Here is a 12,541-nt window from a genome sequence, read left to right on the forward strand (position 1 = left end):
TTAAAGAAAGAGCACTGGTATTCAGGAGGAACCAAAAATCTAGAACTAGTTCTGTTTAAATTTAGTGCTTATATTGTTAAGCTGTTAACTTCTCAGATTTGTCTTTTGTCTCTGAATTTGAAATGAGTTGAAATTGTTGATCTCTAAGGCACTCCAGTTCTAAACTTACTGTAATGCATGTTGTGTTTTAGATTTCATCTGACTTGATTCTCCCTTAGTTGATGCTGAATATTTTCTTTGACCCTTATCTAAAATACAGTGTAATAGATAGATAAGATGATATGTAATGTTTGTTTTTGGATATATAGGAGAACAGGAAAAGACATGATGGAAAACTTCTGTAGATTATTATAAAGGCAAATATGCATTTTAAAAAATCATTCAAAATTCTGTGTTTTAGTGGAAAACTTTTATAAAGCCTCTTCCTTTTTTTAAAGAGAAAGTTTAATTAGTATGAATTTTGTTGTATGGAATTATGAAATTTTATATTTGTTTGATATTACTTATAATATTTGGTGGATATGTGAAAAAAAATTCAAATCAATAAATGGTTTTGAAAATATACCAAGATACTCTTTAGTGGAAAAAGCTTTTGACTATTGAGAGGGCTAATAACTTTTATTAGAATAATAAAGATTAACTTTTTGGCTGCATTGTGAGATCATAGTTCCAATATAGACGTGTTTTTTTGCTCATTTTTCCTTTGGCACAAATATATCATAAAGGTGCTTTATTAGGGTTTTCTAGGAAAATGGAACCAAGAAGAGATACCTGGTAATAGTATGAAATTTTATAAAATTATCTCATTCCACCATGGGTTGCAAAGGTCCAAATTCTGTAGGGCGGGACACAAACCAGGGACTGGGATGAAAGGCCATGATGAATTCCCAGGGCGCACTGTCTGAAATAGAGATGGGAATTCTCCAAATGCTGAAATAACTTTCCTGTTTAAGACCTTCAGGTGATCGGCGAATGGCAATCCCCTCAGTTGATTGTAGATATAATCAGCCATCTAGGCCATCAATTCACTGATGTCCTTATTTTACAGTTAGCCCAGTGCTTGCTTGACCAAACCACTGTGCACCATTACCTGCCCAAGTTGACACATTAGCCTAACCATCATAAGTGTAGACAGTTAAAATTATGTTTGGGTAAATGTATTTTAAAAAGTATATGTTGCTTTAGAATATTGATTGTTCTGACTTGTAGGAGTTTCATTTTAATGCTTTGCTCTTTTGTGATTTCAGCATCTTTGGGAAACTTAATGGTAATTTCCACGTTTGCCAGTTTTAAATATTAGGGATGTATGTTACTTACAAAGATTAGTACAATTAATCATTGAGATTCAGCAAGTCTACATAGTCTTACATTTGGAGTGAGAAAACTTGGGATTGAGAAACCATGTCCATGTGCCTATTTTTATATTTCTGTTGTAGCATCAAAGTACTAGAAATGTGAGCTAAGTGTTTGAAAATACTATGAATCCATTTGGACCTCCTTTTTTCGTATTAAGGTCTGTAAAGCTTAATATACATTTACTGTGTGACAACTTAATCTGAATAACTCTCACACAAGGCATTTTGTCAATGTTCTACAGATTTTGTCTTCGGAATAATAACAATCTTGATGACTTTTGCCAAGCCCTTTCCCAGGAGTAGCAAATGCCTGTATATAGAGTACTGTAGCCCAGATGACTCAGGAGATGGGGCTTAACTTAGTGGTAGTCAGTCATTTGTACATAGCTCAAGTGAAGGATATATTAATGCATAGCCTTCTGCAGGTAAGCAACTGATATGTTTAGTTTAGGAACTATCCTCCTCCCCAACTATTTTGGCTGCTAGTCTCAAAGTCAATCATTTTTTTTTAAAACGAACGAATAGGACAAATTGCAGCTGCTTCTCTTCCACAGCCACCTCAACAGCCATCTTCCATGCAAACAAGAATGAGTCCTTCTGCTATGAAAGTGTCTTTACCACCACTGGCAACAATTCCTGCATATATGCATATACCTAGTGTGGAGTACATCCAATTACTGTTACAGTATCCCCAAACCACCCATCTGTGCAGACTGGTAGAAGGGATTTACAAATCCTTCCACAAATTCCAAACAATATGCATATGTCTCCTGGTTCTGTTGATATTAGACAGATATCCCAGAGCTCCTTAGAAAGACAGACTTCTCAGAGTATGATATGGTGGCCTTCGACACAGGGCCCAGTTCATAATTGTGGTCAGTATCTTTTACCTTTTTATCAATATCAACAGAACTACCAATCTCCTCAGTACTCTCCCAAACAACACCAGAATCCTCCATCTCCTTATCAGTCACCACCTCCTTCTCAGTGTCCTCATCCTTCATCTCTCCACAGCATCTGGTGCAACCTTCCCAGTTGGACCACCCAAGTTCCCATGTTTTTATGCCAACTGGTCCTTCAATTAATCTATCCCATCCATATCAACAAGGACTGCCTAGCTATCAGAAACAGAGAAATCAACCAGTAGCCTATCTCCCATACCCAGCATCTAGCTTATCAAAACAAGTCCATCAAGAAGATAGAAATCACAATTGAGCCCTCTCAGAGAACTGGGAGAGCAATTACTAGGATAACCCATCAGTTATCAACCATTTTCACGAAATCAGCTCCCATGGTATACAGCTATCATAGCACTTTCAGGTTCTCTTTCAAGAGGAGTATCTAGTCAACCAAAACCTCCTTTTAGTGTTAATCCTTTATACACTATGTATGCAAAGCCAACTGGACCTCCATCTGTTCCGTCACCATCTCCTTGGGTAAAACCAGGGTCAACTACAGTTTTTAAAATTACTGTAGGCCAAACCATGACTTAAAATCTCTTAAATTTTGTGGGTCAAGAAGAGCATTCTGCAGTACCAGAACCTATTCAACCTGTTTCAATAACACCAGGCTCTGGGGAAGAAAAGGGAAATGATAAATATCAGAGTTCTAGTGCTGGCTCTAATGACTATCCCTATACACAAGGTAAAATTTAGCTGTTTTATGAAACTTAACCTTTGTTTTGAAGTGGCAATCTCCTATTCAAAATAAAGTAATTTAAATTAACTATTTAATTTGTTTTCCATGTTCAGATTATTAAAAACTGGGTAATAGTGTTGCATTAAAAATAAAGTTAATGCTTCCATGTCTTCCTCAGATTCATCTATAGTTACCTACATTTTACTTTTGAAAATGTCAAGAAGAATCCAAAAATACTTTTTTAGGAAAAATGAGGAAAAAATAAACAAATATATATTTTCAAAAGTATGAACTACAAAGGAAAAAGTAGATATTTAGAGGGGAGATTTAATATACTTTGAAATGAAAGAATTTGGGTCTTTTTGAGTATGGTATTTATAAATCATTTATATTTAAAAGGAGTAGAATTAATGATGAAGAACATTGTTAGATTAGTTAATAGTAGGCCTAACCAAATATACAGAAGTTTATTTTTGAAATGTCTGTTCAGATTCTTAAAAGATATCTGATAATTTGTTTCAAAATTTAAGGAGAACTTACTATTTTAATTCAATTATGGCTGATATTGAGCCTATTTATAATACATGTAGATATAGCTAAAGAGAATCTTGGAAATTTAGGTTTGTCAGAACAAGATGGATGTATGTGTGATATAAAATTTTTTTTTGAGGTACTGGAAATAGAACCTGGGATATCATAGGTAGGAAGCTGGTGCTCAACCACTGAGACACATCAGAATCCCTGAGTTGTGTTTTCATTTGCTTTGCTTATTGTTTGTTTTGTTTTGTTTTCTCTATTTTTATTTAAATGTTACATTAAAAAAATATGAGGTCTCCATATTTGGTCATCATGGGACATTCATTGCATTTGGTGAATACATTTTGGAACACTGCTGCAGCACATGGATAATGGTTTGCATTGTAGTTTACACTCTCCCCCAGTCCACCGAGTTCATGGCAGATTCTATGGTCATTGTTCATTTTTGTTTCCTCAGGAGGCACCAGAACCTGAACCTGGGACCTCCCGTGTGAAAGCCAGAGGCTCAACTGCTTGAGCCACATTTGCTCCCATGATACCATTTTGGTAGCAGTTATTAGAGCTATATGAAAGCAGAAGGAGAAGCAGAGTAGCATTAGAAAGTCATGGGAGTGAATACCAAGTAAAGGGACAGCGGATATATGAGTATTTTAAACGTTAATATTATACATAGAAATTTCCAGGTTACTTGTTTATTGCAATTCTTTGAAATCACGTTAGGTGTAATACTAGAGCTTTACTGTTACATTAACAAGCAAGAATGGAGAGGTTAACACAGCAACTGAAACTTGAGAAAAATGAACTAGAATTGTTGAAGGCAAAAGTTAGTGGTATGGAGCATGGCCTGCTGCAGAGAAGGCTCAGAAGTGTCATCTGTAACAATGCAATCCCAAAGGTAAGTGACTTTTGGGATATGTTGAGGGGAATGTCGGTGAAATGAGCTGTCTGGCCCTGTACGTATGTTCCTGACATAGTGCTTGAAACAATGACTTTAAGGGGCTTTTACCTTTATGAGCGCTTGTCAAAATAAATTGCTTTATTTTCACTTGTGTGAATTCTAGAGACTCATCAGTTTTTTCAGATACTGACTATAATCAAGGTATAGCATTCCACTTACTATAAATTGCTTGCAATCTAAACAGAAATGAAAACTGAACCTGGGCCTAATAGTTTGCTATTCTCTTTAAATTCATTCTAAGTACATTTTGTATATTTAGTCAAACATTTATAACTTATTCTTCTAAGTCTTAATGCAGATCAGTTAGAAATAGACTAGTGTGAATTTGGAAAAGTATTAACCATAGACACGTTCTAAGACTGGTCAGTTTCCTTAATTGTTGAGTAACTATAGAAACTAGATTATAGTGTTGGAAAGTAGGGATATTAAGGGGAATTAATCTGATGAAAAAATGAGGATGAAATGTGTTTTTTCTTTAGATTTTATTGTATACCTTTATATATATAAGATAAAATTTGTGTTTTAACCATTTTAAAGTATGTCATTCATTAGTATTAGTTATCTTTACAATGTTGTGCTGCCATCACCACCAAAATTTTTTATCACCCCAACAGCAACTCTACCCAATTAGCATTGATCTCCCTTCTTTAAGGTCTTGGCATCCTCAGCTTTACTTTCTGTCTCTGAATTTGCTTGTTCCTGTAATTTCATATATGTGGAATCATACAGTATTTAGCCTTTTCTGTCTGATTTCATTTAGCATAATGTTTTTGAGAATCATCCATATTGTAGCATGTATCAGAATGTCATTCTTTTTATGGCTAAGTACTATACCACTCATTTTGTTATATCTAGTCATATGTTGATAGATGTTTGGGTTGTTCCTACTTTGTGGCTATTGTAAATTTTACTGCTCTGAATGATGATAGACAGGTAACTTTCAGTCATTGCTTTCACTTCCTTTGTGTATCTGCCTAGGTATGGTATTGGTGGATCATAAGTAAAATCTATGTTAAACTTAGAGGAATAACCAAACTGTTTTCCATAGCTGTGCTATTTTACATCTACTGTTGGAACCTCCAATGCTTGAGGGTTCCAGTTCCTTCACATCCTGTCCAAAACTTTTTAATTAAAAAATAATAATATCCTTAGTTAAAAAGTAGGCATTTCATTTTGATTGTTTTTTGAATGACTAATGATGTTGAGCATCCTTTCATCTGCCTATTGGCTATTTGTATGTATTTTTAGGAGAAATGTCTGTTCAAATCCTTTGTCCATTTTTTTTACCAGGTTATCTTTCTGTTGTTGAGATTGAGGGAGTTCTTTATATATTCTGCATATTAAAACCTTATCAGATTTCTGATTTCCACATATTTTCTTTTATGTAGGTTGTACTTTCACCTTCTTGATAGTGTCCTTTAATGCATAAAAATTTATAATTTTAAGTTCAGTTTACTGTTTTAAAAATTATTGATGTGCTTGGTTTCATATCATCCAAGATCATTAAGATTATTCCCCCAGGATTTCTCCTATAAGTTTATAGGTTTAACTCTTTTATTTGTACCATTGGCAACAATTTTTATTTTAACTTTGTTGTAAGTTTTGAGTTTAGAAAATGTGAGACCTCCAACTTTGTTCTTTATCAAGATAATTTCGAGTATCTGGGACCCTTGCAATTCCATATGAATTTGAGGACTGGCTTACCCATTTCTGTAAAAAAAGGGTGCAGGGATTTTGATAGGGCTTAAATTGAATCTGTAGAGTGTCTACGTAAAATATCATTTTACCAATATTAACTTTTCTAATTCATGAACCCAGGATGCCTTGCCATTTATTTAGGTCACCTTTAAAGTCTTCAATTTTGGTTTCCTTTAATTTTGTATTTTTCAGTGCACAGATATTTTACCTCCTTGATTAAATTTATCCCTAGATTTTTTTAAGCTTATTTTTTTTATTTATTTCTCACCCCAGTCCCCCTCGTTATTTGCACTTGCTGTCTGTTCTCTGTGTCTATTGGATTTCTTGGGTGTCACTGGACACTGAGCCTGGGACCTCCATGTGGTAAGTGGACACCCAATAGCTTGAGGCATATCTGCATCCCACCTAGTTATTTTATTTTTTTAGAGGCAATTGGTATGTGGAATTGTTTCTTAATTTCCATTACAAATTGTTAATTGCTGGTATATAGAAACACAAATGATTTTTTACCTTGCAACTTTTCTGATTTCATTATTTAGTGCTAGTAGCTTTCTGGAAGACTCTTTAGAAATTTTTGATGTGCAAGATCATGTCATCTGCAAATAAAGAAAATGTTACCTCTTACTTTCAAATTAGGATTTTTTGTTGTTGTTTTTTTGTTGTCTAATTGTTCTGGCTAGAACTTCCAGTATAATATTGAATAATAGTGTTGAAAGCAAGCATATTTTTCTTGTTCCTGATCTTAAGGGAAAAACTTTTAGTTTTCACCTTTGTGTAGGAAATGAACTGTGAAATTTTTATAAATGCTATTTATCACATTGAGAAAATTCTCTTCTATTTCAGGTTTTCTAAGTTTTTTGTTGTTGTTTTTTATATTTTTTCAATCATGAAAGGATGCAGAATTTTACCAAGTACCTCTTGTTGACTGAAAGGTCCTGTTTTCTTATATTCTGTGATGTGGTATATTACCTTACTTTCTTTTGTTGAAGTACCTTTGCATTCTTTGGATAAATCCCACTTAGTCATGGTATATAATCCTTTTAATATGCTGTTGGATTATGTTTCTACTATTTTTTTGAGGATTTTTCCATCTGTATCTCTAAGGATTAGGATATTTAATTTTCTTTCCCATAGTGTCTTTATTTGGTTCTAGTAGACCTATGAGTAGGTCTCATAGAGTGACCTAAGAAGTTTTCTTTCCTCTTCATTCTTGGGGAGAGTGAAAAGGATTGTATTAATTCTTTTTAAAATGTTTGGTGTAATTACTCAGTGGAACTACCCAGTTTTGCACTTTTCTTTGTTGGGAGGTTTTGACAACTGAATCAATCTCTTTATTTTCTGTTAGTATGCTCAACTTTTTCTATTTCTTCTTGAATTAGTTTAGGTTATCTATATGATGATAGATATTTGTCCATACAATTATTCATAGCATTCTATTATAATCTTTTAATTTCTGTCAGGTTGGTAGTAATGTCCTTCCTTTCTTATCTGGGTTTTAATTATGTGTGCTTTCTCTCCTTTTTTGTCAGTCTAGCTGAAAGTTTGTTACTTTGGCTGGTCTATTCAAAGAACCAACTTGATTCTGTGTGTTTCTATTCTATTTTTCTTTGATCTCTGCTCTACTTGTTATTTCTATTCTTCTGCAAATTTTGGGTGTTGTTTGCTTTTTCTTTGGGTTCAATTTCTCCAAGATATGAAATTAGGAAACTGATCTGACATCTTTTTAATATAGATGTTTACATCTATCACGCTCCTCTAAAAACACTGCCTTTGCTACCTTTCTTAAATTTTGGTACATTGTGGTTTTATTTTTTTTATTTTTTTGTCTCTAATAATTGTCTGAGTTCCCTTCCCATTTCTTTTTTGACTCATTGTATTTTTAAGAGTGTGTTGTTAATATCCACATATTTGAATTTTCCAGTTTTCCTTCTGTTATTGATTCTAACTTCATTTCATTATAGTCAGAGAGATACTTCATATGATTTTAATGTTCCTCAATTTAATTAAGACTTGATTTTGGGTACCTAAAGAATAATTCATGTGTATTTGAAGGGAATGTACATTCCACTGTTGTTAGAAGATGTCATTGAAAGTGATGAATTGAAATCTCCAGCTATTATTATACAACTGTCTATTTTTTCTTTAAATTCTGTCATTATCTTCACATGTTTTGTCCCTCTGTTGCCAGGAGTATGTTATGATTATATCTTCTGAATGAATTGACCTTATTGAAATATATGTCCTTCTTTATCTTATTTAACAACTTTTGAATATAGATCTATTTTGTCTGATAGTGGTAAAGCTACCTCAGCTCTCTTTCGGTTACTATTGAATGGGATATTTTTTGCATTCATTCACTCTCAACCAAATTGTGTCTTTGGAGCTGAATTTCTTCTATGTCTGTATGATTTGGTAATTCTTTTTATCACTGAAAAAATATTCCATTGTATGAATATACCACAGTTTGTTTATTCATCTATTAAAAGCCATCTTGGTTGCTTCTAATTTTTGGCAGTTAGTTTGCTAGGCACTGAAATGCATGTACGATAGGGTGGATTGGCATTTAACAATGGTAACTCATTCATTTAAAAGCTTTTAGTTTTAAGGCTGAAAGAATGTCTAAATTAAGTCACCATCAAGCATCACCATATCTCCAAAGAGCAACTGCTGATGATCCTGTGTTCCTCTATTGTATGGCAAGGCACATGCTAGCATTTGCTGCTCTCTTCCTAGTCTTCCAGATTTTATTGCTTCCAGCTCCTTGTTTCCATGACTTTCACTTTGTTTGACTGGATTTCATTCTCTCCTAAAGGACTCCAGTGAGAGGACCAAGACCCACTCTGAATGAGGTAGGTCACATCTAAAGAGCCTGTTCACTAAAAGATCCTACTTACATTGAGTTCACACTCACAGGAATGATTAACTTTAAGAACCTACCTTTCTGGAGTGCATACAGGTGCAAACCATCACAATGGCCATAGCATGTATGTATAGGTTTTTAAATTTATATAACTTTTTCTCTCATATGAGCAATTAATTAGGGGTAGTACATCTGCAAGTTCTTATGTTTAGCTTTGTAAGAAACTGCCCAGTTGTCTTCCAAAATGGCACAATCATTTCACACCAGCAATAAATAAGAATTCTGTTGCTCCACATTCTCATCAGCAATAGACATTGTCAGTGTTTAGGACTTTGGCCATTTAATGGATCTATCATGATACTTTGTTGCTATTTTAATTTTCAATTCTTTAAGTACTTAACGATGTTAAACATCTTTTCATACACTTATTTGACATCTGTATGTCTTCCTTACTGAAATGTCTGTTCAGAAATCTTACCATTTTATGATTTGGTTATTTGTTTTCTTGTTGAATTTTAAAAATCTTCATATATTTTGGATAAAAGTCTTTAACATATATGTGCTTTACAAGTATTTGTCAAATACAGTTTCTCTTCTAATTCTCTTTCGTCTTCCACAGAACAAAAAATTTTCATTTTGATGAAGACCAACTATGAATTTTATCTTTGTTGGAGCATGTTTCTGGAGTTGTATCCAAAAGGTCATTGCAAACTGCAGGTTGCCTAGATCTTCTCTTTGGTATCTTCTAGAATTTTATAGTTTTTTGTTTTATCTTGAAATTTGTGGTCCATTTTGAGCTAATGATTATGAAAATTGTAAAGTCTATCTTTTATTTGAGATGTTTTGACTGCATTAAAGTGATTAATTATGTATTTAGATTAATATCTATTATAATTGTAACTACTTTGTAATCTTGGAGAAAGCTCTTCTCTTCTCTTCTCTTCTCTTCTCTTCTCTTCTCTTCTCTTCTCTTCTCTTCTCTTCTCTTCTCTTCTCTTCTCTTCTCTTCTCTTCTCTTCTCTTCTCTTCTCTTCTCTTCTCTTCTCTTCTCTTCTTTTATCCTGCACCTGGAATTGAACCCAGGACCTCATAAGTGGGTAACAGGTGCTCAACCACTGAGCCAAATTTGCTCCCTGAATTTGTGTGCTTGTTGTGTGTTTTTGTTTTTAGGAGGCACTGGGAACTGAAACTGAGGCCTCCCATGTAGGAAGCAGGCACTCAATCACTTAACCCATATCTGCTCCCCAGTTTTTGGTTTAAATTGAACATTTTATATGATTACATTTTCTCTCCTGTCTTAGCCAATTAATTTCACTTCTTTTAAAAAAGATTTGTGTCTCCCCCAGAGCGTACAAAATCCGTTTATATCTAATCTTGGTCCACTTTCTAATAACATTATATCACCTCATCAGGAGAGTCGAAAACCTAACTGTAATCCCAATTCTTTTTTTTTTTTTAAAGATTTATTTATTTAATTCCCCCGCCTTCCCCCGGAGGTCTGTTCTCTGTGTCTATTTGCTGCGTCTTGTTTCTTTGTCCGCTTCTGTTGTCCTCAGCGGCATGGGAAGTGTGGGTGGCGCCATTCCTGGGCAGGCTGCATTTTCTTTCGCGCTGGGTGGCTCTCCTTACAGGTGCACTCCTTGCGCGTGGGGCTCCCCTACGCGGGGACACCCTGTGTAGCACGGCACTCCTTGCGCGTATCAGCACTGCGCATGGGCCAGCTCCACATGGGTCAAGGAGGCTCAGGGGGGTTTGAACCATGGACCTTCCATGTGGTAGATCGACGCCCGAACCACTGGGCCAAGTCTGTTTCCCATGTAATCCCAATTCTTTTGTCTTGCCTCTTTAAACACTCTTGTCATTCATTTCAGTTGTCTATAATTATAATCACCTAATATATTATTTTTAAGAAACTGCCATATATTAGATCTGTTAGAAGAAGAAATAATTTTTTTTAATTTTACCTTCATGTTCTTTCTCTAACATACTTCTTTTCTTAATGTATATCTGAGTTTTTAACCTATATCATTTTACTCTGATGAACTTATTTGACTATTTCTGACAAGACAGAGTCCCTCAATTTTTGTATGTCTGAGAAAGTCTTTATTGTTGCTTCAGTTTTTAAAAATTAATTTTCATTAGAAAAGTTCTAGGTTTACAGAAAGATCATGCAGAAAACAGAGTTCCTATATAACCACCCCCATTTTTAGCAGTTTGCATTAGGCTGATACCAATATAAAATCTGTTGAAAGAATTTATTATAATTGTACAATTAACTATAGTTGACATTACTCAAGTAAAATATATATACCTCCTAAAACTTCTCCTTCTAACCACATTCAGATACTATATATCCTTGAGTAGTGTCACAATCACCAGTATAGATTACTAAAAAATGTTCCATCATTTCAAACAGAATCTCTGCAAGATTACTTCACCATTTCTTCCCCCATCCCGACCCCTGGTAACCTATATTCTAATTTCCGACTCTGAATTTGCTAATTATTTTATATGAATAAGATAATACAGTATTTGTTCTTTTGTGTCTCACTTACTTCACTCAACATGATATCCTCAGATTTATGCATATTGTTGCATGTAACAGAACTTCATTCCTTTTCAGAGATGAATAATATTCTGTTGTATATATGGGGTTTCAAATATTTTCTCCCATTGTATTGCATATTCTTATTTCCTTGATAAAGCCCCTTGCTGCACAAACATTTTTAATTTGCATGGAGCCCCATTGTCTATTTTTTCTTTCGTTGCTGTATTTTTGGAGAAAAGTCTGAAAACCACTGCATAACACCGGATCCTATAGATACTTCCCTACATTTTCTTCTAGGAGTTTTATAGTTCTGGTTTTCATATTCTGTTTAGTCTTTGATCCCTATGAGTTAATTTTTATATATGGTGTCACGTAGGCATCCACCTTCCTGATTTTGCACATGGATATCCTAATTTCCAGGATACATTTATTGGAAGAAACAGTTCTTTCTCACATGAATTGACTTGAAACCCTTATTAAAATTCATTTGGGAGAGCAGATGTGGCTCAAGCAGTTGGTGCCTGCTTCCCACATGGGAGTCCTATATTTGGTTTCTGCTGCCTCTAAAAAATGAAACAAAACAAAACAAACAAAAAACGAACAACAAGGAGACAAATGAAAAAACCAACTCAGGGGAAATGATGTGGCTCAGTGATTGAGTGTCGGCTTCCCACTTACAAAGTCTGGGTTCAATCCCCCACCCCTGATACCTCAAAAGAAACAGATAAATTCATATGGCTGTGATGTGAAGGTTTACTTCTGAACTCTTTGTTTGATTCCGTCAATCTATAAATCTGTCCTTGTGTTTGACCAATGCAATATTATTTAAGTTTAAAATTGGGGTTTCCTCCAACTTCATTCTTTTTAAGAGATGGTTTAGGCTATGTGGGGCCTCTTACTCTTCCATGCAGAATTTCTTTATTAGAGAGATTGTGGATTTACAGAGC

At 34.4% G+C, this 12,541-nt stretch overlaps 1 pseudogene; it reads left to right on the forward strand.

Annotated features, from left to right (window-relative positions):
• The first annotated feature begins 1,586 nt into the window (after positions 1-1,586).
• LOC139438256 (TGF-beta-activated kinase 1 and MAP3K7-binding protein 3-like) overlaps positions 1,587-12,541 on the forward strand; it is a 34,026-nt pseudogene continuing 23,071 nt past the window's right edge.

This window comes from Dasypus novemcinctus, chromosome Y (assembly GCF_030445035.2).
Source record: "Dasypus novemcinctus isolate mDasNov1 chromosome Y, mDasNov1.1.hap2, whole genome shotgun sequence".
NCBI classification, from domain to species: Eukaryota; Metazoa; Chordata; class Mammalia; order Cingulata; family Dasypodidae; genus Dasypus; species Dasypus novemcinctus.